General features: G+C 44.6%; 1 long non-coding RNA gene across 8 annotated transcripts; it reads right to left on the minus strand.

The window, feature by feature from the left end:
• Nucleotides 1-1,753: 1,753 nt before the first annotated feature.
• Nucleotides 1,754-21,037, minus strand: LOC107154385. 8 transcript variants are annotated; one of them, XR_007347974.1, is made up of 6 exons: nt 20,774-21,037; nt 8,900-13,243; nt 8,738-8,799; nt 5,314-8,503; nt 4,397-4,494; nt 1,754-3,837 (listed from the first exon to the last, which is right to left on the minus strand). It is a non-coding gene; the product is annotated as an uncharacterized LOC107154385 (long non-coding RNA). The 8 variants fall into 8 exon arrangements; XR_007347976.1 differs by adding an exon at nt 13,964-14,057 and having other exon boundaries at nt 8,738-13,243; XR_007347975.1 differs by having other exon boundaries at nt 12,208-13,243; nt 20,774-21,036.
• Between the last annotated feature and the right edge of the window lie 1,443 nt (nt 21,038-22,480).

Genomic DNA, 22,480 nt, shown 5'->3' on the forward strand with positions numbered 1-22,480 from the left:
TTAGGCTGTGAGTCTCCAGCTGCAGAGGAATCCACACCTCCTGACTGCCCATCCAGACTCTGACTTGCTCACCTCCCTCCTCTACCTTCTGAGGAATTCAGACCCTTCAGAGACACTGTTTCACTGGGAAGTCAGTCTCCACCCAGCTAAGCTTATCCCTTCTGGTCACAGTGGATATACTAGCCATGGGGGAGGACGTTTACAGAAAGCCACCATTCTAAAGACCAGTCTTTTTTTTCCCAATGATGCCATGTAATTTATAATGAAAATAAATATTAGGAATTGAACTTGGAAGCACCAAATTCCGGAATTGGAAACAGTCTTTTAGGCCATCTTAGTTAATGTCCTCAACAAGGAGAGCTTATTTTTCGAATTTGCTCTTTCATATATACATGGCAATAGAGGGCATTTTGACATATCACACATCCATAGGGTATAACTTCCATTCTTGTGTTTGCACATGATGTGGAGTTTCACTGGTCGTGTATTCATATATGAACACAGAAAAGTCATGTCCGATTCATTCTATGGTCTTTCCAGGGACAGCTTACTTTGACAACATCCCTGACCAATGATCAGTTGTCACCTGGTGAGTGACAAGAGCTTCGGTACTTCTCAAGGCAGGCTGCTCCTCATGTTGCACAAAGGTAGTTTCAATCCATTGTTCCAAATTCTGAATGTTGGGAATCAATAGTGGGTCAGTCATTTTCAGATACTTAAGGAGCATTCCTGTGTCCTTACTAAGCATTTGTTCTTCAAACCACAACTTTGTCTTTTAATTTGTTCTTCATGGGATGATGAGTTCTGTTGCCATCTTCTTTACTTTCCCTGGAAACACGCCACTCTGTCACTATTCCCCCTTAAAATTAGACTGTGTTATGGTTTGGATGTTGACTGTCCCCAAATGCCCAGGTGTTAAAGGCTGAGTCCCCCCCGTGGTGCTATTGGGAGGTGGTGGAACTTTTTAGAGGACGGGCCTAATGGGAGGTCTTTAGGTCATTGGAGGTGTGTCCTCAGAGGGCCCTTCCCCTTCTTCTTTCTCTCTTTTGCTTTCTGGCCTTGACATAGCTGTTTTTTCTCCGCCATGTGCTCTTCCCATGGTGTACTCCCTCACTACCGGCCCAGAAGTGATGGGGTAAATCTCTGGTGACCTCAACCCTCCAAAATTATGAGCCAAAATAAGCTTTTTCTCTTCATAAGTTGATTATCTTAGTTTAGTTTTGTTTTGTTTTTTAATACTGACAGAGAACTGACTAACACAGGCATTTGGAATGAAGCAGTATCTTACATTCCTGGAATGGTGGATACTGGTTTTATTTTATTTTATTTTTTTCCATTCAGAATTTTGCCTTTAGAAAGAACTATATTAAGAAATGCTTAGAACAAAGTTTAATACTTATAATTTTCTCTTCCTAAAAACAGATTTATTGAGATAAAATTCACATATCAAAAAAAGCATCACATACTTTTCAAATGTATAATTCAACATTTTTTTTTGTATTTTCAAAGTCCTGCAACATCACCATCCATATTTTAGAATATTTTTTCTCACTGCAAAAAGGAAGCTCTGTAGCCCTTAGCAGTGAAACCCATTCCCCAATTACCCTCCAGAGCTACCAGTATACTATCAATCTCTTGGATGTGCTAAAAATTTGATATAACTGGATTATATAATTAAAGTTTTTAAAGCTGATAATAGTATATTTATCAATACCAATTTCCAAATGGCCATATACAAATATTTGCTTTGTTGAATGCTGGTACAGAAAGGGAAAAAAATAATTTATGACATGGACACCATGCTCTACAGTGAATTTAGAGAAATACATGTGTGTGTGTTTTCATTATTATGGCAGCAACCTGGATTAAATTCTGATTCTGCCACTTGATAGCACTGCGACCTTGGAAAAAGATGTCTAATATCTCACTGTACTTCCATTTCCTCATCTGTAAAATGGGAATAGTAATCATCAAGTCTACACCTTTGCGGAGATTCTTCCTTGGGATGAAGCTGCAATTTCCACCGTGGTAACTGGCTTGATAATGAACTTCTTGCTGGTTGTCATCCTTTCCTTGTCAGTGCCCACTCTGCCACCTTTGATCCCTCCTCTTCCTGATAAACCACCTGCACTTAGCCTTGTCTCAGCGTCTGCTTCTATCAAGCCCCAAATAAGACATCCTCATATTGCCTGTGAGGTTGACTGAGGGAAGGTTTACCCATTTGACTAATGAGAAACTAAAGCTCAGAATACATATCTTATATGTACATAGTAAGCTCAGGTCTGAACCCACGTCCCTCTGACTATGAAGCCATGCCAGTCATGTTGGCATACTGAAAGAATGACACTCACGTTTCTGGTACTTACTTGATCCTGAGGGCACTACCCACTCCTACTCTCCTTCCTATACTATTCAGGAACTGGGGACTTCGCCTAAGCCAGAGCTAAAACAAAACAGTTCAATGGCTTGGTCTTATTCAATTCTCATTGACTTCCTATTCATTTTAAAATGACTTAGTTCCAGATCTCCCTGTAGATGGTGGACACAGCCATGTAGAAATAATGCACTCTGCCTCTGAGGAAGGCAAGACAACAAATACGAAGATGCCCTTTGTGGTATGTGGGGCTCCTGAAAAAATGTCATCTGTACATTGTTTATCCAGGCCCATGCAAAATAACTTCTGCAGCCACAGTTGCAACTTGTGGCAATTTTTGCAAAATCACAGTGGAAGGTAGCTGCATGTAGCTGTGGTGCTGGGGCAAGCTTGAGTGTGCCTGCAGCTGGAGGCGGGACTCTACTGCCAGCTTGGCCACAGCTGGGGAGCCTGAAAGCTTTGCTGAGGCTCAGGAAGCTGTCAGTGAACCCAGGTGAAGGTTTAGCTCCGTTAAAAGGTAACTTGATCCAAATTTTGAGCAAAATGAAATTATCATGGACAGAAACAGATGGTTGGGGTAAATCACACAAAATCGTCCTAAATTTATCAAAAGCAGACAGCAAAGTTTCTTCCGTTTATGTCTAGTGTTTTAGTTATCTATTGCTGCATAACAAACTACCCCCATGTTTTGTGGTTTAAAACCACTACCATTTTGTTAGGGCTCATGGTTCTCTGGGTCAGGGTTCAGACTGGGCTTGCTGAGAGATTCTGGTACCAAGTGAGGTTAGTCAGAGGTACTCAGCTGGAATGTGGCTGGTCCACAGGGTCTGAGATGCCCTGGCTCACATGTCAGGTGCACTGCTTGATATGGCTGGAAGACTAGGCTCAGGGATTACTAGAGCCATTGGAAACCAAACCAAGTCCACACCAGGTCCAACTGAAGATACCTTTTCCACGGAGCTCACAGTCACCACCCCCAGCTCTTGCTATAGTGCTTGCAACTCTCTTGCCAGTGCTGCTGCATGGTGTGGCGTGGTGGCTTGCTCGCAGCCCTGCACACAGCACTGGGAGTCATGATGAAAGCAACTCAGCGAAGTGCCTCACCTGTATGCAGACATTGGTCCCTTGGACCTAAGAAAAAGGCAAGAGGCCAGCCTGGAAGGGTGGATCCGATTTGAGCAACATGCAAACCAAGCAGAGATCAGGAGGCCTGAGAAACGGTGCCTGGTAGTGCTCCTGGCACAGGAGACTCGCAGCTGAGAGAGCATCTCCCAAGACCAGGCAACTCTGTGGCCTCAGGGCAGACGGCCCTGTCCAGCCACAGAGAAGAGGAGGATGGCAGCATCCCGCAGATGTCCTCGGAATGGTTCACGGAGTAAACGTATCAATTCAATCGCATGCCTTCCTCATGTTGCTCCTGTCCTTCGTTTCTGTTTGCTGTTGTCATTTACTACGTTACAGACCTAGAAACGCACCACAGTGTAAGGGGTTGGTAATGAAAGGAAGGTCAAGAAAGGGACTTCTGGAACTTTGTAGCCTTAAGTATGGCACAGCCTAGTGACTAGGAGTGGTCCCATCCTACAAAAAGCCCCTCAGATACAATCTCTTTATTCAGAATCGGTTTGATATGGTCCTAAATGAACTAATTACTTCCCTCCCAAGTTGCACTGAATTTGTAAATAGACAGATGAATGAAATAAATATTTACTGAGAACTTACAAAGTGACCAACATGTCCTCAGAACTTTCATACACACTAATTCATCAGTCGTTATTAAACTCAAGAGATAGGTGCAGTCACCTATTTTATTTTTTTACCATGGAAGAAACAGAATGAGCTTATGAAGGCCCAGGTTTGCCCACCTCGCCAGCCCTTTGCCTAATGCTGCTCAGCCTCAGGGAGTCTACAATCACCACTCCCCAAGTGATTGCGGGATGCCTAGGGAGCAACGCAGCTCCTCCCTCAGACCCATGTCAATCAGCAAACAGGATCCGTGCATCTGGGGCTTCTTCCATCACTCACCCTATGTCGGGCTCCTCAGCCTTCCATGCTTCATCCTTGTCACCTGGACTCTGTGCCAGTTCTGCTTTCCAATCTCCAGTTCAGCCGCCATACTGTGACTGAGAACACAGAAATGCTCACTGCCACCCATCCTCAAGCCTGGTATCCCAGGCTTCCCACGACCTCCTAATCACCACCTCCCCTGGCATCTTCCATCAGCCCCTTTCAACGCCATTTTGCAAAGTGAAGTCTGCAAAGCTCTGAGCGTTGTTCTGGGGGAGGAGAACAGTTCTATTGAATAATCTTGAAATTTTCTGTCTTTGTTTCAGTGGTAATTAAAAGAAAAAAATACCAATATATAGATCTATAAAAAAATCCACCTTCTGTTCAATCCTTCCTATTTTAATCTGTCTTATTTATACTTTGCATTTATAATCTCTGATGTTAAATTAACAGTTCAAATCACAGTTTTTAACTTTTTAATGCAGAACTTCTCAAACTGGGTGCAAGAAAGGCTTCTGGCTCATGCATCCTCAAATTCTTCTAGACATCCAACTGAGCGAGGCTAGTCCTTCCATGTGGGTCAGGTCACAAATTCCATTTTAGCCATATCCCTGCTTCATCACCTTTACTAATGTTTCCCCACTGATTAAGAATGTTCTGAGCCAGGTATGATGGCACATGCCCCCAGTTCCAGCTTCTTAGGAGGAAGACCTTGAGTTTGAGGTCAACCTTAGCAACATAGCAAGACCCTATCTCAAAAATAAATAAATAAATAAACCCTAGAATGTCATCCCACATTCTTGGTACTCAGGTCCTATCCACCATCCCCAGCCTTCTTTGTGCATGTCACTAAGATGGCTTGCTATAGAGCACCAGGTATGCAGATTCTCCAACCTGGAACGGGCATTGTAGGTCATCTACTCTGTTGTACTCACCTCACAGAAATGCTTAGACACAGAGAAATCAGGTCTGGAGCCCAGGACTCTGTCCATTTTATATAGCACTCTCTTCACATCTTGCATCTCAATGAACAATTTCCTTAAAGTTTTATTATCCATTTTGCGTTGGGTCCCTGAAATGGCTGCATATAGAGTAAATCCTTAGCTTTCCTATAACCATGTCTCACAGTGCCATAAAACCACAGTAATTACCTGACATGTTCATATGTCTCAAAATATCCCACAGGACCTGAATGCTGAAAGCCTTTTGCATTTCTGCATTGGACAATGGAGGCTACTCTGATTAAGCTTGTCAGAATCAAGAAAGCTCAAAATTATATGCCGATTTATGGAACTTACCACAGTGTTCCAAAATCAATTTTTAAATGTTTCTGTGAATGAGCATGTTATATATTGTCCATATATCAAGGAATTCAGTACTCTGAACTTAGTAGATGCTCAATAATTATGAGCTGAACGAACGGATGCCTATAGACTAGGAATTAGTCGCCTGAGTTTCGGTCTCATTCTTTTACTAAGAGGTCATCAAGGACTGGGAAATTCACTTCTTCTCACCAAGGCTCAGTCTGCTTATCTGTAACATTAGGCATTTGAGCCAATCCAACTTTATCTTTTTTTTTTTAAGACAAATCCCTTACAGTTTTAAATTGTATTTCATGAAAATGCTAAATCCATTGCTATTATTGGTATCAAAGGAAAATGAGCATTTTTATTCTAGATTTGATAGACAATACTCTGAGTCACAAACCAGAATACTTATGTCACAATGTATGCAAAAATAAGATTCATCAAACTTGCATTTCATACAAAGCAGTTACAGTTGGAGATGTCTGGACTTGTTAAGAGTTTTGAAGAACTGATGGCATTGTGGAGAAGTGTTGCTCTCTGATGATTATAGAGACCTTATTACTGATTCTTCATTAATACTAATAATACTATTTATTTTGAGAGAGAGAGCTTTCTAGACAGCTTAGTAAGCACAGGCTACCTACTTCCAGTGAGTGCTATCCATTAGGCATATTTTGTAACTTCTCTTCACCAGTGAGAAGCCACCAGCAAACCACATGTGACAGTCAATGAAATTATTCCCATGATGATAAAGACAGTATAGAGACCCATTCTGGGTGTAGCCAGGGAGGGATACACATCCAGTCTCATTCATGACTGACACCATCACACTTGGTCCACAAGGAGTGTTCCCGCCGAATCCAGTGTTGATCCAGTCAGGTAAGGAAATGCTGATGGTGATGAAGAGACTTACCACACTGTTCCAAAAACAATTTTTAAATGTTTGTAGGTGCTTTCAGATTCATTATGTACATTATTTATCATAAGTGAATTTTAAGTAAAAATTAGTAGTATATTCTCTTTCTATATTTGGGGTGACTGAATTTTAACCTGATAAGATTTAAACCTCCAGTCTTGACAGAATTACTACTGTTTTCAGACATTGGGAAATGGGCAATGCTAACTTTTGATTGGTAAGACATCAACAAGACCAGGCCCCAAACAATCCTGGCTTTAGGATTGGAGACAATTTCTAGGCTATGGGCACAGTTTTGTAGCTTCACTAAGTTGAGGAGACAGAGAACAGAGAGTGAGAAAGATAAAGTGGCTAGGAGGGGAGGCTCACAATTCCAGAATGGAAGGAGATACACAGAAAAGGAAGCCATAAATCTGCTAAAATATCCCTTTGAATCTTTGGGAAGTTGGAGGCCCAGTGAAACTCTACAAGACCAGGACAAAATAATAATCTATTAACAATGACAAGAGTTGTAAACGGAATAATCCAGAGCTTTCACAAGGTGAGGAAATGATTATGCAACAACCAGAAAAGGTGAAGAGTCCTTGTTGATCCCTTGGGCACTCCATGGAGAACCCAGAGTCGTCACATGTGAATAAAGTAGCTGAACTATTCCTGCAGGGAAACTCACTGAGGCCTTTCATAGCAGAACTTAAAGATAGGATTCAAAGAGATCAAACTCATCCCTGTATGACTTAACTTCCTGCCAAAACAAAGCCTAATGCTCTTTAAAAGAAGATAGCACAGTACAAATACTTAATATAACAGCACAATGTCTACCATCTAATAAAAAGTTATTAGACACATAAATAACTATAACTAAAAGAAAAAGCAGTCAATAGAAACAGACCCATAAATGACAAAGATGATGTATAAATATTTAACTGCACAAGATCCATCAAGAATGAGTCCAATTTCAAACCCAGGGCTCCTGGCATTTTCGCATCATCTGTGCTCATTCATCTCTGCATTTCAACCATGTGTAGGGTTTTGCCATGGATAATCCCAGTGTAAATTTTGTATGCTTCTAGTCTGCACTTTAGTTGGAATATCTGCAGAGCTACCTGCAGAGCTGAAACCCATGAAGGCCAGGGCCTGATCAGGGATTGGCATTAACCAACCTCATGAATACAACTCAACAATGCTGTCTCTCCTCCTCTCTCACATGGCACTCACATGGGAATTACCCATGGCCACTCCAATGGCATGTCTCTGTCCAGAAAGTCTCTTACCCCAGGGACTATGGCTTAAGGAAGCAGAGGAATAGTGAGAGCATATCCCCAGCAAACTAGGTTTCAGCTTTAGCCCTGATTGGCAAAACTTAAGCATGGGGTACAGAGGAACACAGAAAGCATCAGAAGATGATGTCAACCTGCAGAAAGGTGCAAGCCCTAGCCCCATCACTGGGGTACATTCATGTGTGTGCTGCTTGCCAGTGTTTGTAAGAGAATGGTTCAGGGAACATAGACACAGGGTCACCTCCCAGGCTGGGGGTGCAGTTTTCCTCCCTGCAATTTACTACACAAGTTGTTACCAAAGCAAATATCAAAGCCCTGCAATTTGCTAATTATAGGCGGGATCCTGGGCTTGTGGGCCCAATTAACCACTTGTTCCTCATTTTCTGTGTGACCCGCCGACTGCACCCACAATTACCCACTTGTCTTTTAACTGCCCTGTGAGCTGGCTGACTCACCTCCAATTCACTCCCACTATCACCTCCAGATGGCTTTTTGTGTCTCTTTGCTTTCCAGGTTCCCCCGACTCATCTGTGTTCGCTCTCTCCCATCACAAGCTAGCGTCTGTTCTTCCTGGGCTGGGGCTCCTGCAAGATTTCCTGGTCTTGCTCCTTGCCTAGTGTGGAGCCTGCAAAGCAGGAAGCAGCTCCTGTTGCTCTGGGCATCTTGCCTACCTCCCCCAAGGATGCCCAAGAGGCCGTGGCCACATTCAGCCTCTGCTCCCAGACGTCTCCACAGAAGGAATAGGAAAATTACAGCTTCTCTGAGGCAGGCCCACTGCCAGAGCTCCTGCCCACACTCTCTACCAAAGCCTCCCAGCTCCCTACCCAGTCCAGCCAGGGCTAGATCCAGGGAGACTTACCACCAGTCCTCAGAGAGAAGGGCTCAGTAGCTGCCAGGATTAGCTCTCCAGGGAGACACAAACTGGAGAAAGATAAAAAGCTCATAATCTTCATCAGGCAGACTCCCGAGAAGCAGAGGAGGTCAGCAAACTTTGATGGGTGATCATGTCAGTGGTTCCTACCCTTTTTTGTGTCATAGACACCCTGGAAAATCTGTACGAATTCTGGAACGTCTCCAGAAAGAAATTCTCAGATGCATTTATCCATAGGCTTATTGAATCAGTCAGTAAATCTTTGTAGAGCCCCCGTGTGCCTGGCACTACTGTAGAAATGAAGGAAGTATTAGTGCCTCAACAATAGAAATTCCTACTCTAGGGGAACTTACATTGTAGTAGGCAGAAATAGGCAACAAATAATAAATAAGTAAAGTATACAATTTGCTAGAAAATACCTGCTATGGAAAAATAAATATTAGACCAGACAAGGGAGAGAATGGTGGGAATGAGGGATATATTTATAAGTGCCTTATGCCTAGAGTTCAGGGAGAAGTGAAATGTGAGCAATGAATGGAAGAATATGGAGTTTTGCCCTGTAGGTATCTGGGGAAAGAGGGTGACAGTCAGGGGAACAGCCTGAAGCCTTGCCCACAGTAAGTCCCAGGAAAAATGAGAAGAGCAGTGTGGCTGCCCTGAGGGAGGGGGGGAAGAAGGCTGTATCCTGGGAGATGGGGTCAGAGAGGCAAAGAGTAGGCTACTATCACATAGGGTCCTATTGGTCCTCAGGGCTTGAATTTTACTCTGAGTTGAAACAGAAGCCATGTGTAGGCTTGGAGCAAAGGGCCATATGATCTGACCAAGACTTTAAAATGTCCATAGGAGCAAATGGTCCAAGTGCAAGTTAATGGCGGCCACACACACCACAAGAGACTGAGTAGACAGGCATTCCTGAGAGGACTTGTGTGGGTGAGGAAGATGTGCACAAAATCAACAGCCTTCCAGTCCCCTGAGTACCATCCACAGGTGCAGGTAAATGACAGGCCAGTGGGGACCCACAGGGAGGGTCTGAAGAGGTGGAAAACTTAGCTGTATTGAAAACTTTTAAAAATACATAGGAAGACATCCACAGCAAAGATGAGAAATGTCAACAACTGGTAATCAGAGTGATATGTGTCTTATATTTTCTGCATCTTTAAAATATAATTCATAACTGAAAAAAAGGAACTGCTATCTTCGGGGTTTATGAGAAAGCCTCTAGCCTGTATCGTCATTGTGGTGAGGGGAAGTCAGAGCCCACCAGCAATCCTGCTGCTGATGTTCCCTGTGACATCACTGTGCTGGAGCTTGGGCTGGGAACACTTTGCTTCCCCAACTTACTTTCCATCACCACCCCATCCAGCATCATGGAGGCAGAGGTGGGAGAGTTGAAGGACAAAAAGCAAAAGTCCACACTGTACCAAACAGAGCTGAGAAGGCCTGAGTGCAATGGAACTGGAAAGACTGGGAGGCCTCCGGGCCAAGGCCACCTTGCAGCAGCACCTAGGGGATTTGCAGGGAGGAGGGAAAGTCGCTCCAGCTGAGGCTGCTGCAGAGTAGAGGCACACGGGCTAGCTAGGGCTCAAAGGCCTCCTCCACACTGGCCCTTCTTAAAGAGAACTCTTTGTCCCAGCAAGGGAATCAGAGACCAAACCAGATCAGACATCTTTTACGAGCCCCATGGTGGGACAGCTTGTTTCTGGGGTTGCAGCAAGCTGTAACCTGCAGATAAGACGGACTCTGAGTCCCCAGGGATGAAGGCCACTGAGGCCTGTGGGTGGGGATCTCCTCTGGAGCAGGAGACCAAGGAGGCTCCCCAGCTGGCTCTGCGTCAGCCACCTCAGGGCCTTGCACTCCAGACAGTGAATTCCTCATGATCTCCAGACCTGTTTCTGAGCCCGGGGCGAGGTCTCCTGCTGCCACATTTGGCAGAAACTTGTGCCATGTCACAGTTCTGATTAGGTGCCAAGAGAACTATTTCCCAGGCCACAGCTTTCACAAGGCCATGCTTCCTAATTACTAGTTTTCTCCTAATTAAATAAAAAAGGGAGGGGGAGTCACCAGCGATTACTCCACCTTATAATACCACCTTCTATTTACGGGCGTCTCTGTTCAGAGGGGCTCAAAGTGCTGTGTATATTATCACATATTTTCTCCTCATAACATCTTGGAGATTCCTAGAGGTGGTTATTATCATACCAGTTCACAGCTGGGAAAGGGATGCTGGATGAGTTAAGTGTCCAAATGCCCTCACCAGCCAGGGTCAATATTTTGAAGCTCTTCTAAGAAGCTGTCTTCTGTTTGGAAATAAAGTCATCCCCTGGGAGATAAACTAGGCTAAAGCAACCCATGAAGCACTGTGATTTATTGCAAACTTGACAGTAGTAATTAACACTATTTAGTCCTCACAACAATCCTATAAAACAGATAGTATTGCCTCAACCTTGCACATGAGGACAATGAGAATCAGGAAGGCAGAGTTACCTGCCTAGAGGGGCAGCATCATAATGGCAGTAAAAGCAGAAGCCAATATACATTGAGCACTTACCATGAGCCAGACATTTTACACTTATTAACCTGCAAAGGGTCCTATCACATCAGTTTACCCACCTGAAGAAATTCTGAAGAAATACTGTATTCTGAGGGTTCACCTGGGTGCACCCAGGAACAGTCAGGATGACCCAGGTATAGCTCCAGGACTGCCCTGTACTCTGACCCCGCTCTCTGAAGGAGAGTGGGATTCACTTTCCACATTCAGCTGTGCGCTGTGTGCAAGAGGGATGGGGAGAGTCTCTTACTGCCTGACTTGATATAGGTGTGCTGGGTATAAAAGCTGCAATGAATGGTGTCTTGGGAACTGTGAAGCAGAGAGTTAGGTAGTAGAATCCAAGAGTAAGAATTAACCAAGAGAGACATTCAGACATAGGGATGGAACTTGCCTTGGTGTGTATATGGGAAAGGAGGCCCATCTAGCCTACAAACCATCCCAGAAACGTGGTCTCCACTGTCTTCTCCCCAAAAGCACCCTCTACTGACTCAGTCCATGCCGCACACCTCCCTACCACTGAGGGAACACAACTCCTAACTCCTGGTCATCTCAATCAACTTTGTCCATCAGTAAGTGCACTGCCAGACTTCAGAGTGTCAGCATGGGGCCCTCCAGGTTCCCAACATTTTCCCAGGGTCACAAAAGTTAGACACAGCCCCTGACTGAACTGGCAGGTGAAGCATGGCTGGGCAGTCAGGTGGCAGCTCCCTCTCCCACCCCTCTCTCCTCTTTTCAGATAAGTTCCCAGTGGGTGGCTAACTAGAGTCTTTATCTCCTGTCACCTTCAGTAGGTCAAGTTCCTCCATGGCCCTTTCTGAGAACAGCAAGAGGAGAATTAACAAACTGCTGATCTGTCCCAAACAGAGACAATTTCCAGCTCTTTCTAACCAAAGCAGAGCACCTGACTTACCATGTCTGACATTCAAACTTCCCAGGGCTCCTTCCTCTGCCTGGTGGAGATGAGAGGAAGTCTTCAGGACAACATTCATTGAATGGGCACAGGCTCTGGAGTTAAATTGCAGAAATCTAAACCCCAGCCCAACCTACCAGTTATAGCTCTGCCACCCCATGTGGTTGCTAACCTTCTCTATGCCAGTTTTGGTGCCTGTAAAGTGGGGAGAATAAAATTTCTTATTTCATAGGATTGTTGTGAAGAGTAAATGAGTTATTACATGAAAGTGCTGAGAACTGTGCCTAGCACAGAAGAAGCCCTCAAATAAATATTATTGACTAGTATGCGATCTCTCTGAAATAACCACCTCCACAGGAATCCACTATTCAGAGTCAAGTTCAGTTTTGTAGCCCAGTGCTTCAGGTTGGTAGAGGCTGCACAGTCTGGGAAAACTTTTATCAGTGTTGGGGCCAGGGGTGGAATAACAGGAAGATTTTGTTTTGTCAGGGTCTAAATAAATAATCTAATAAAATCTGCAAGAAAAAAAGTAGGAGGTGGGGTGGGTGGGTGGGGAGGGGGGAATAAAGAAAAAAGAAATCTCAAAATTGGAGATCCCCCGAGGGCAGAAGGTGAGCCAAGCTCTCTGCTTTGCTTCCCTGAACATCCCTCTGTTCTGGTCCAACCCCAACCCCAATCCCCAGCCCCAGTAACAAGTCGGTTGCGAGGTGAGCTCACGCTCAGCCCTTTAGGAATGTCAGGCCAGGCAAGAGCCCCCCCACCCCCAGCCCCGGGCACGCGGCCCGTTTCCCCGCCACGGGCAGCGTCTTGAAACAGCGGAGGACTTGCCAAAGATGGGGGTTTTGCCTCGAGCTCGGGTTTCTCCACCTCGAGGCTGAGCGGGTGGCGCAGCTGCTCAGAGGTCACGCCCGAGACACGTCCGCACAAGCCCGGGAGAGCGGGGGCGTCACCTTCCCTAGGGACACACGGGGTCTCGGCTTCATTTCACAAACATCCAACCTTCAACTGGGGAGGTGACGTTCCTCCCTGCTGTGACCTGATTTGGGGGAAAAGAAGAGATAGCTGAGAAAGAAAAAAATAAATAAAATAGAGAAATCCTAAATTTAAAGAAATGCTTCTTTTAAAATGCTAGTTGGGAGCTTTTTATTTTTGCTTTGGAATTCAGTCTGTCCTGGATCCGGACAGCTTTTCCAATGGACGAAAACCTAAATTTGCCACAGGAAACCGGGAGCCTCTTAACCTTGAGAAATTAGTCTTCGTTTTCTATTAAGTAAAATATTTGGGTTTGAATGCGTACCGTCCTCTGCACGTGATAAAAATAGAGGCACTGAACAGTTTAACCACCTGTGCTTTCCTTGGGTTGCATATTTTTCATGGTAAGCAAGAAAACACAGATTGGAAATCTATTCATTCCTGAGTAAGATGCGCTCCAGTTGGGGTTTATTTGCGTTTCCGATCAGTGGAAACCAAAAACAATTTTTGCAAGATTACCATACTTCATGACTTTAGGCTCCAAGACATCTTTTTAATCCCTTCTGCAGCTATTTTTACGTAAAACTCAATATTGTTTTTCCTAAATGCAGTTAATCATCATAATTACCATTTAATTTTCTGTGCATACACAATGGCACCTGTGACATGTTTTTCCTATTACCCTCTTATCTGCAATAATATCAGGACAAATTTATTATTAATTCCTATTTTACAGATGGGAAGACAGGCTCAGAGAGAAGCAGCAGAGATTAATAAGTGGCACCTTTTTTGTTTGTGTTCCTCAGGTCCAAGAGCTGCAGAGCTGTGCTCTTTCACCACCAGGAGCCATTTCCAGCGTTCTAACCATTCCCAGTGATCTAAATAATTGGATAGTTAGAAACATAGCATGCCTATCCCCCACTTTTCTGTGTGTGTGTGTGCGCACGCGCATGCACAGGCGCGATGGAGACTGAACCCAGGTATTCACATATGCTATGGTCTTTTCTCTTAATTTTCAAGGTAGCTTTGCAGAGAGGCACAAGCAAAAGATACTAATTTCTAGAACACGTGCTTCCTTTCTCTTGCCCTATAGCCCCTAAATGGGCTCTGAGTCTCAGTTTCCCTTCTCTAAAAGGAGACATAATCAAGGTCCAATCTAGCTGACACCTAAAGATATCTCCTAAATTATAAACTTAGACGCGTCAGCCTGTTATTGCGAGGCATGTTGTCACTTTCCTGATTCCCTAGTTCCATTTATCCGACTCTCTGGTTCTCATCACTGGCTCATCACATCAGAATCTCCTGAAAGAACCTTGAAAACTACAAATACTCGGGTCTTATCCCCTGAGAGTCTATTTACTTGGTCTCCAGTGTGACCCAGTCATCAGTACTTTTCTAAAGTTCCTTGGTGAATGTGTAGCTAGGGTGGAATATTGATCTAACCCAGCAAAAGACTCCAATTTCATCCACCCCAGTTGTGCTTTTGTACACGTGGTTGCCATAACTGAAATTTCTTTTTATAAAATCCAAAACCATTAATGCTACCAGAATTCATCTCAAAACAGTTGGAAGCTTTAATTTTATTTAATTGCATGTTTTGCTAAAATAAGTTAAGGTGTCTCACTAAAACTTCAAGATGCTGTGAGAAAGAGAGAGTGTGTGTGTTGATGATGATGATGATGAAGATGATTCTTTCCTCACGGGCAGAGACAGATAAGTACTATAATAACCAGAAGGTTCTAGATCAATCTAATCCAATAACTGATTAGTCCGGTGGAAAAAAAAAATCACTCAAAATATTAATTTAACCCAAGGAACCCTGTACTTCAGAAGTAGCCTGTGTTAGACCAGGCCTACCAGACTGGCCTAAGCTGGAGGAGGTAAAAAGGTAGCTAAGAGGTCAGCCCAGAGCCCTTTAAATCCCCAAGGGCCCCAGGCCGTTTTATGTCCTGTAGTCCCTCATTTTGGCATCTGTAGGAGGGAGGCAAGCTTTCCAAGGCAGCCCATCTAAATGATATCCAATGGCATAAGTATCCTGGGAAAGTCCAAACACTCTTACAAATCAAAAAGATGGACTTTTTCTTTAAGGGAGGAAAGGCCAATTTCTTGATATTTAGAAGAAATCTAGAGTTTGGACCCAGGTAAACCTTTATAATATTTTTAGACTATTAGTTAAACTAAGTTTCTCTCTTGCTATTTTGTGCAACCCCTCAAGACCCATCACCCACCACCGCATTGTACACACAGGCACGAGCAGCACCCCCCACCATACACACACCCCTGAAGTCTTACAGATGTGTTATGGCATGAATATGGCTTTCCCCCCGCCCTCATCTTGTGCAAGGATTTAACTCCAGAAGCCATGTGTTCATAGTATTAAGAGGGTCGAAACTTGGACTATTGTGTTTAGAGTTAGGGCATTTGGAAAGCAATTAGGTTTAGATAAGCTCACTAGGGTGAAGCCCATGATTAATCCTGGTGGTCTTATAAGAAGAGGGAGAAAGACCAGATACCCAGACTCTTGCTATGTGGTGCCATCATCAAACTGGAAACTCTGGCAACAAGACAGTCATCACCAGAACTGAACTGACCCAGCACCGTGCCCTTACAACTTCAAAATGGTGAGCAAAATAAACCTCTTTTTTTTTTTTTATAATAAAGTTAGTTTGCCTCAGGTATTTCATGGCAGTAATGAGACACTAACCTATACAATCTGCATATATAGAGAGAGAGACAGATAGAGAAACAAGTACTTAACCCCTGGCATAGTTAATGTGGATGAAACACTACATTTGATTTTAGTTGTGACCATCATCAGAACAGTGATTTCTGCAAACCTCTTTGATAGGACTGATATTTAAACAGGGATCTCTAGAAATTCTATAGACCTTTGGCCTTTACCTGTTACTTGTAGACAGTCTCAATCACACAAAACAGATACAAGATTCTGCTTAATGTAAAAATGCTTGCAGTTGCCCTACATGCTAAACTGTTCTTTCCCCTTGGCAATAAAAAGATTTACATTTCTGTTCAGGGAATGGTTTTGATCCTGCCTTCCAGCCACAGTATTTACATTCCAGTGTGGTTCATCTGGATTAGTTAATATTCACATGAATGAAAATGCAGCCCAAGATCATATTCTTAGATAAATTATCATCCAAATAATGGGGGAGGAACTGACCCTAATAAAGTAAAGATGAAATACCCAGCAGGATGTAGACATTGTCTCTAATGCAAGTTTCCATGATAAACTCTGGGTCAAACATTTTTTTTCTGGGTGAATGAAATGAACAAGTTGGGAACACACCAATTAAAGCTTGTTTAAATGAAGAAACTGAGAGCAAACATCTTATCGATCCAAATACGTTACCGTACATAGATCAAAGATGAATCTGTGCTTTTAAAAATTAAAATAAATCAGTCTAGATAAGAGAAACAGACTTTGAAGTAACAGGGAAGTTGTCACTCCTGTGTGACATACAGAGATCATAAATAGGAATCAGAAACACTGACCTTGGAAGAAAAAAAGTTAATAGTACAGTTTCCAGAGCAGGAAATTATATATTTTTTTCTCTTTTTCTTATCTTCAAGTTAGGCCAGAAATAACCTAATGAAACTGTGTTTCATTTCAGTCTAATCCAATAAGCATTTATTGAGCACTTACTATGTACCAAGCAGGCACTGAATAAGCATAAAGGTACAAGCTAAGTAAGACTCAGTCACCTTTCTCGGGAAACCCCCCTCAGGTGGCATTGCTTACAGGAGTCTAGCTGAGGTTTCATACAACCACAGTTTTGTGCTGATAGATCCAATGGCTCACAGCTAGAGGCTTAAATGGAGGGGCCAGAGAGTTGGAGATAACTTGGACATGCCACATCTTTGAATTATGTGAAGTTCTTCTGGCTGGTGTTAGGAATCAACCTGATATGATCATCAGTTCAAATCTACATGAGATCCCTCAGAACCTACTCTGGGCAAAGAACTCAAAGGAGGTGCTGTGGCAGGGGTCGAAATCAATCAAACAGTGTCCCTGGATCTCCAGAGGGTTCCAAATAAAAAGAAAATGATATGAGTAACTTTAAGGGTCCATATTGCATAGCACAAGTGAAAACTGCTTGTTAATAGGTTTTTCCAAGAGAAACTACAGAAAGAAATTTTTGAAATGCTTCAGAAGAATAATGTGCAGTAGGCCCAAACACAGATTGACAAATAGCTTTGTCAACCACGTAGTGAGTGGCCTCCCTCACACCTGGGGCTCATTCAGAAGTAGATATTAACTGATGATGCTCTCTGTCATTGACACAGACATTTAACCCATTGCAGAGAGGTTTTAGAAGTATCGGTTTTAACTTAGACTTTTCAGGAAAAGCAAAGTACTGGTTCATTTGAACTCAAGATAGAGATGAGATAGAGCACTGTGGCTCATGTTTGTGGTCCCAACTTCTCAAGAGACTGAGGTGGAAAGACCATCTGACACCACCATTAGTAACATAGTGAAACCCCCATCTTAAAAAAAAAAATCCTCTAGGCATGGTGGCACACATCTGTAATCCCAGAGACTCTGAAGGCTGACACCGAAGGATCATGAGTTCAAATCCATCCTCAGCAATTTAGCAAGGCCCCAAGCAACTTAGCAAGACTCTGTCTCAAAATAAAATATTAAAATAAAGGTCGAGGGACTGGGGATGTGGCTCAGTAGTTAAGCAACCCTGGGTTTAATCTCCAGTATCAAAAAAAAAAAAAAATCCAAAGTAGAGATGCTGTTAAAAGCCTGACTAACCACTAGGCAGTAGCTGGACCACTGAGCATCCCTGAAGCCTGTGCTACTTTATCGCTTGCTTTTTATCATTCCAGGGTCCATGTTCACCATGTTCACTCCTTCAGCTATTCTGTCAAGTCTTCCCCAGCCACCCTCATCTGCAGGACTGTTCGCATGTCCCACTTCTCACAGTCCCCTGGGCTGTCTCCCTGGATCTCACCACCCAGCCAGTACTGTCTGGGTCTCCTCTCTGGCTGGGTCACTGTTGCAGGCATTGCTGTCCCAGTTAGCCTGGAGATGCTGACCCTAGACATTATATCTCCTCTCCCTCTGAGTCCCCTGTTGCTCCTTGCATGGGGTAGTTTGTACAATCCGACTGAGTATGGTCTGGCAGCAGACGCCTTAGGCTCAGACAGGAAGACCTGGCAACTATGCTCAATATGGCCACTGTCCATCTATTGGCCTTGGAAACTTAACTTCTGTCTGGGCTTTAGTGCTTCCACCTGTAAAGTGAAAAGAATGGATCACATATCCTATAAGGCTCAGCCTTAATTCTCATTATGAATTTTCTAACAAATATCAGACCATACGTTCCTATTTCTTAATACGTACACGCACAGAGAAACATACACATGTAACCACACACACACACACGCACATGCACACATACTCACACTACCTTACACCTTACTTCTCCTTTCTTCTCCCTATATTTGTGAATCAGCAGGCAACTGTACCATTGTGAGACAAACACATAAACTTCAAATTGCTGCTGTTAGGCCTCTCCTCAGACTGGCATTTTATTCTAACAATTTCAATGTGAAATTAACTCTGAATGCGAAACTCAGCACCCACGTGTCCAATTCTTTACAGTGTACGGAAGTTTTACATCCAGGCTCCCATAATTCTACCACAACCTATGATCGCTGGGCCCATTCTACACCAGCAGGTTCAATGCAGCCACACAATGAGGCAGCAAATTGTCTCCCTCCCCAGAAGCCAGCTGCCCCTCCATGAGGTGCCATGAGCCAGCTGCAGAGCCTTCTGCTCCCAGTGGAGGCAGGAGGGAGAGCTTCCAATGAGAGAAGAGCTGGGGGAAGAGGCGGGGAGAGGACCAGGGGGGAGCTACATGCCTGATGCTGGTGGAAAGTCCCCTAGCTCACAGCTCTGACACCTCCTGGGCCCCAGAATTCATGGATAATTCTTCTGACCTTTCACCACTGCCCTGCCTTCTCGCCTGCCAAGGCCTCTCTAAAAAGAATGCCCATTGCAATCTCTCTCCAGCTGCTTGATCTTTTTAAATGTCTCTCACTTGTCTGTAGCATGTGCTTCAACCAAAAAATAGACCCTGGGCATTCAGGATATGGGAAGGCCTATTAAATGGCAAAGCCTGCCTTGTGCCAGGGGTGTGGGCAGCCCCCAGATAGTTATGATGACCAGATGTCCTGGATTTGCTGGGATGGTCCCAATTTAAAACATTCTAGTCTCCTGTCCTCTTAAGTGCCTTTACACTTGTGAGACCATGTGTCCCTATTTGAGGTTTGGAAAATATAGTTACCACGTGGGTACCCAACGTCAAATGTCAAGGTGGGCTAGTGTCAGAATCCTGGGGTGGTAAGAGCACCCATTTTGAAGCCAAATGGATCTTGAGTCAACCAATTCTGCCACTTACTATCTGTGTGACAGTGCCACACAGTTTTTATTGGGCAGTTTTTATTCTTTCTGACCCTTGGTTTCTGCATCAGGAAAATGGCTAGTTTTCCTACAATTTGGCCCCATAGATTTTGACACATCAGAAAAACTACTCACAGTCTGTCTATAGTGTTCCCTTGTTTGGAGTGCCCCCAGCATTTCAGTCAAATCTGAAGCATCACTATGGAAAGCATGAACCTAACAGCATAGTTTGGGGTTTCATCTTCAACTGCCTTCAGAACAGCAGCCAAAATACCCAAACAGATAAGAAATGTCCCTCTTTCTTCCTGCCCATATACTTAGAATCCTCTCCATTCCTTGAGACCCAATTCCAACCCACTCCCCACTGCTCCCTGTCAGCTTCATGTGCTCAGCTAGGTCAGGGGTCTCATCTGGATCACTTCTGGAGGCTCCAGGTGACTTTTGCTTCATCTCTCATTTCCTGTAACCCACTGGCCACAGTCCAGCCCATGGGGCAATGGAAGGGGTGGTCATTGTGCAGCCAGAGGAGTGCCATATCTGATTCTGGTGGCCCACTAACCTACTGTGTGACTTGGCCCAGCCTCAGTATCCTCATCTGGAAACCAGAATCAGGTTTCCTACATCTGGTGCCATGGGAAGCATTTTTCAAAGGCTGAGCATTGCCATTTAAAAACATGTTCTTCTCCACTCCCCAGTCTTCTTCAGCTATTTTCAGACACATCAATCGCAAGCACAGCATTAAAAGTTCTCTGTAATCTGGTGAACCCCAAGCTTCTCAAACTTACTTCCCACGCAGCACATGCTCTTGAGTGAAGAGCCCATGCCTGGCTCCTCATTGCTGGCTTGCTCTGCCTCTGCATCTGTGCCCATCCTGCTCTCCTCTCAAGGCAGGCCCACCACACTCCAACCTAAGCACTCAATCCTCAGAGACTTCCTAGACTGAGTCATACTCTTTCCCCACTGCCATGGACTGAACTGTGTCCCCCAAGATTCACCCGCTAACCGCCAAGTTGGCTGTATCTGGAGATGGAGCCTTTGCAGAAATAATTAAGGTTAAAGGAGGCCATAAAGGTGGGGCTGGTGTCCTTATAAGAGGAGACATGAGAGAGCTAGAGAAAGAGAGCAAAGAGAAAGTGGCCACCTAGGAGAAAAAGTACTCACCACGGAACAAGTTGCCTGATTTTGGTTTCCAGATGAGGATACGGAGGCTGGGGCCAAGTCACACAGTAGGTTATTGGGCCACCAGAATCAGATATGGCACTCATCTGGTTCCACAATGACCACCCCTTCCATTGCCTCCATGGGCTGGACTGTGGCCAGTGGGTTGCAGGATCTTGGGCTTCCTGACCTCCAGAACTATGAGGCAATGAAAGTCTGTTTAAGCCACCAGTATATAATATTTTAGTAAATATATGTGTATGTGTGTGTGTGCTAAAATATCATATAAAATATCACACTGCTCATGACTTCATGTATATGTATGTATACACACATGTATATACATAGATACACATATGTGTACATACATACATATATAGACACACACATGGACAAACATGCAAAATCCTGCTATGTGACAACCATGATACAAATCACTTTAGATCCAATATTTATCTCTGTTTATCTCAGAAAAATGAGGGTTTGAGAGATTAAATTACTTGCCCAAGGCCACACATCTGGTAATAAGATCCCCAGTCCGTGATAAATCACAGTGACAATATTCATTTGTTGGTACCTTCAGCCAACAAATAGAGTAGCATATGTAAACAGAGCCCCCATATATTGTTGGTGAAAGTTCGAACAGAGAGTAACAGTCTCTGCCTATCAAAATTGCAGAAGGAAGGGGGCACAGATAGAGATGGTGAAGTATAGGTAACTATGAATACCTAAACAGGAGATGGAATCAAGTACTTCAGACTCCAGGAGAGGCTGAAGCTACATGCAGATTGAGCCCAACTGGGAAGGCTCTAGCAGAGGAGGTGACCCAGTGAAGAACAGGAGCAAGATGTGGAAATGGAAGAGTGTTGGTAGGGGGCTGGAGTGCACTGGAGATTTCACTAACCAGGATTCAAAGTTCCTACAGGCTGATGTAACAGGGTTAGGGCCTTGGGCAGCATGACTTTTGGTGAAGCTCTTGGAGTTCCAAGACACATGGTTTGCCCTCATCCCCATCTACTCCATTAGGCAGGGGACTCATCTGGGGGCACTAGACTGTGGAGAAGGCACCTCCTAGGAAGGGAGGGGAGAGGAGGGGAGGGAAGAGGAGGGGAAGGGAGGGGAGGGGTGGACAGGAGAGGAGAGTTGAGTTGGGGTCAGACAGAAGGCACTCTGAGCTTGGAGTCCAACAGGGCTCAGTTGCCACCCAGCAAGATGACCTTGAGTACATCTGTCTGAGTGGCTGGACTTAGAAGCCCTTGGCCTCAGGTGACTTTATATCACATGTGATTCCCAGCACCCCAGTCTCTGGGCTGCAGTGGAGGCGTGACCCTGCACTGGGGCGGCTGGTCTCTTGCTGCTGCCCTAGGGGAGCTGTTTCTGATCTGGGAGTAGCAGGCAGTGGGGAGCCTCCCGCCCGGGGCTGACTGATCCGTGGGCCTGATGCAGGTGCTGTAATCAGACAGCCCCAGTGGGGAGGGCCTTGTCTCTGTCCACCCACAGTCGCTGCGCCCAGCCCTTCATCCCTGGCTCTTCTCTTAAGGTCAGCGCTCAGAAGCGCTCAGCACAGGGCCTTTCTGGATCACTTGTATCCTTCCAAAGCAACGAAGGATACGAGGGCAAGAACAGGGCGTGCTGGGCTGCCCCTTCCCGGCCCTGTCTCCGCGGGTGGCGCCGACCGCGGCCCTGTCTCTCTTACACATCTAGATGTGT

The sequence above is a fragment of the Marmota marmota genome, unplaced genomic scaffold (genome assembly GCF_001458135.2).
Source record: "Marmota marmota marmota unplaced genomic scaffold, marMar, whole genome shotgun sequence".
NCBI classification, from domain to species: Eukaryota; Metazoa; Chordata; class Mammalia; order Rodentia; family Sciuridae; genus Marmota; species Marmota marmota.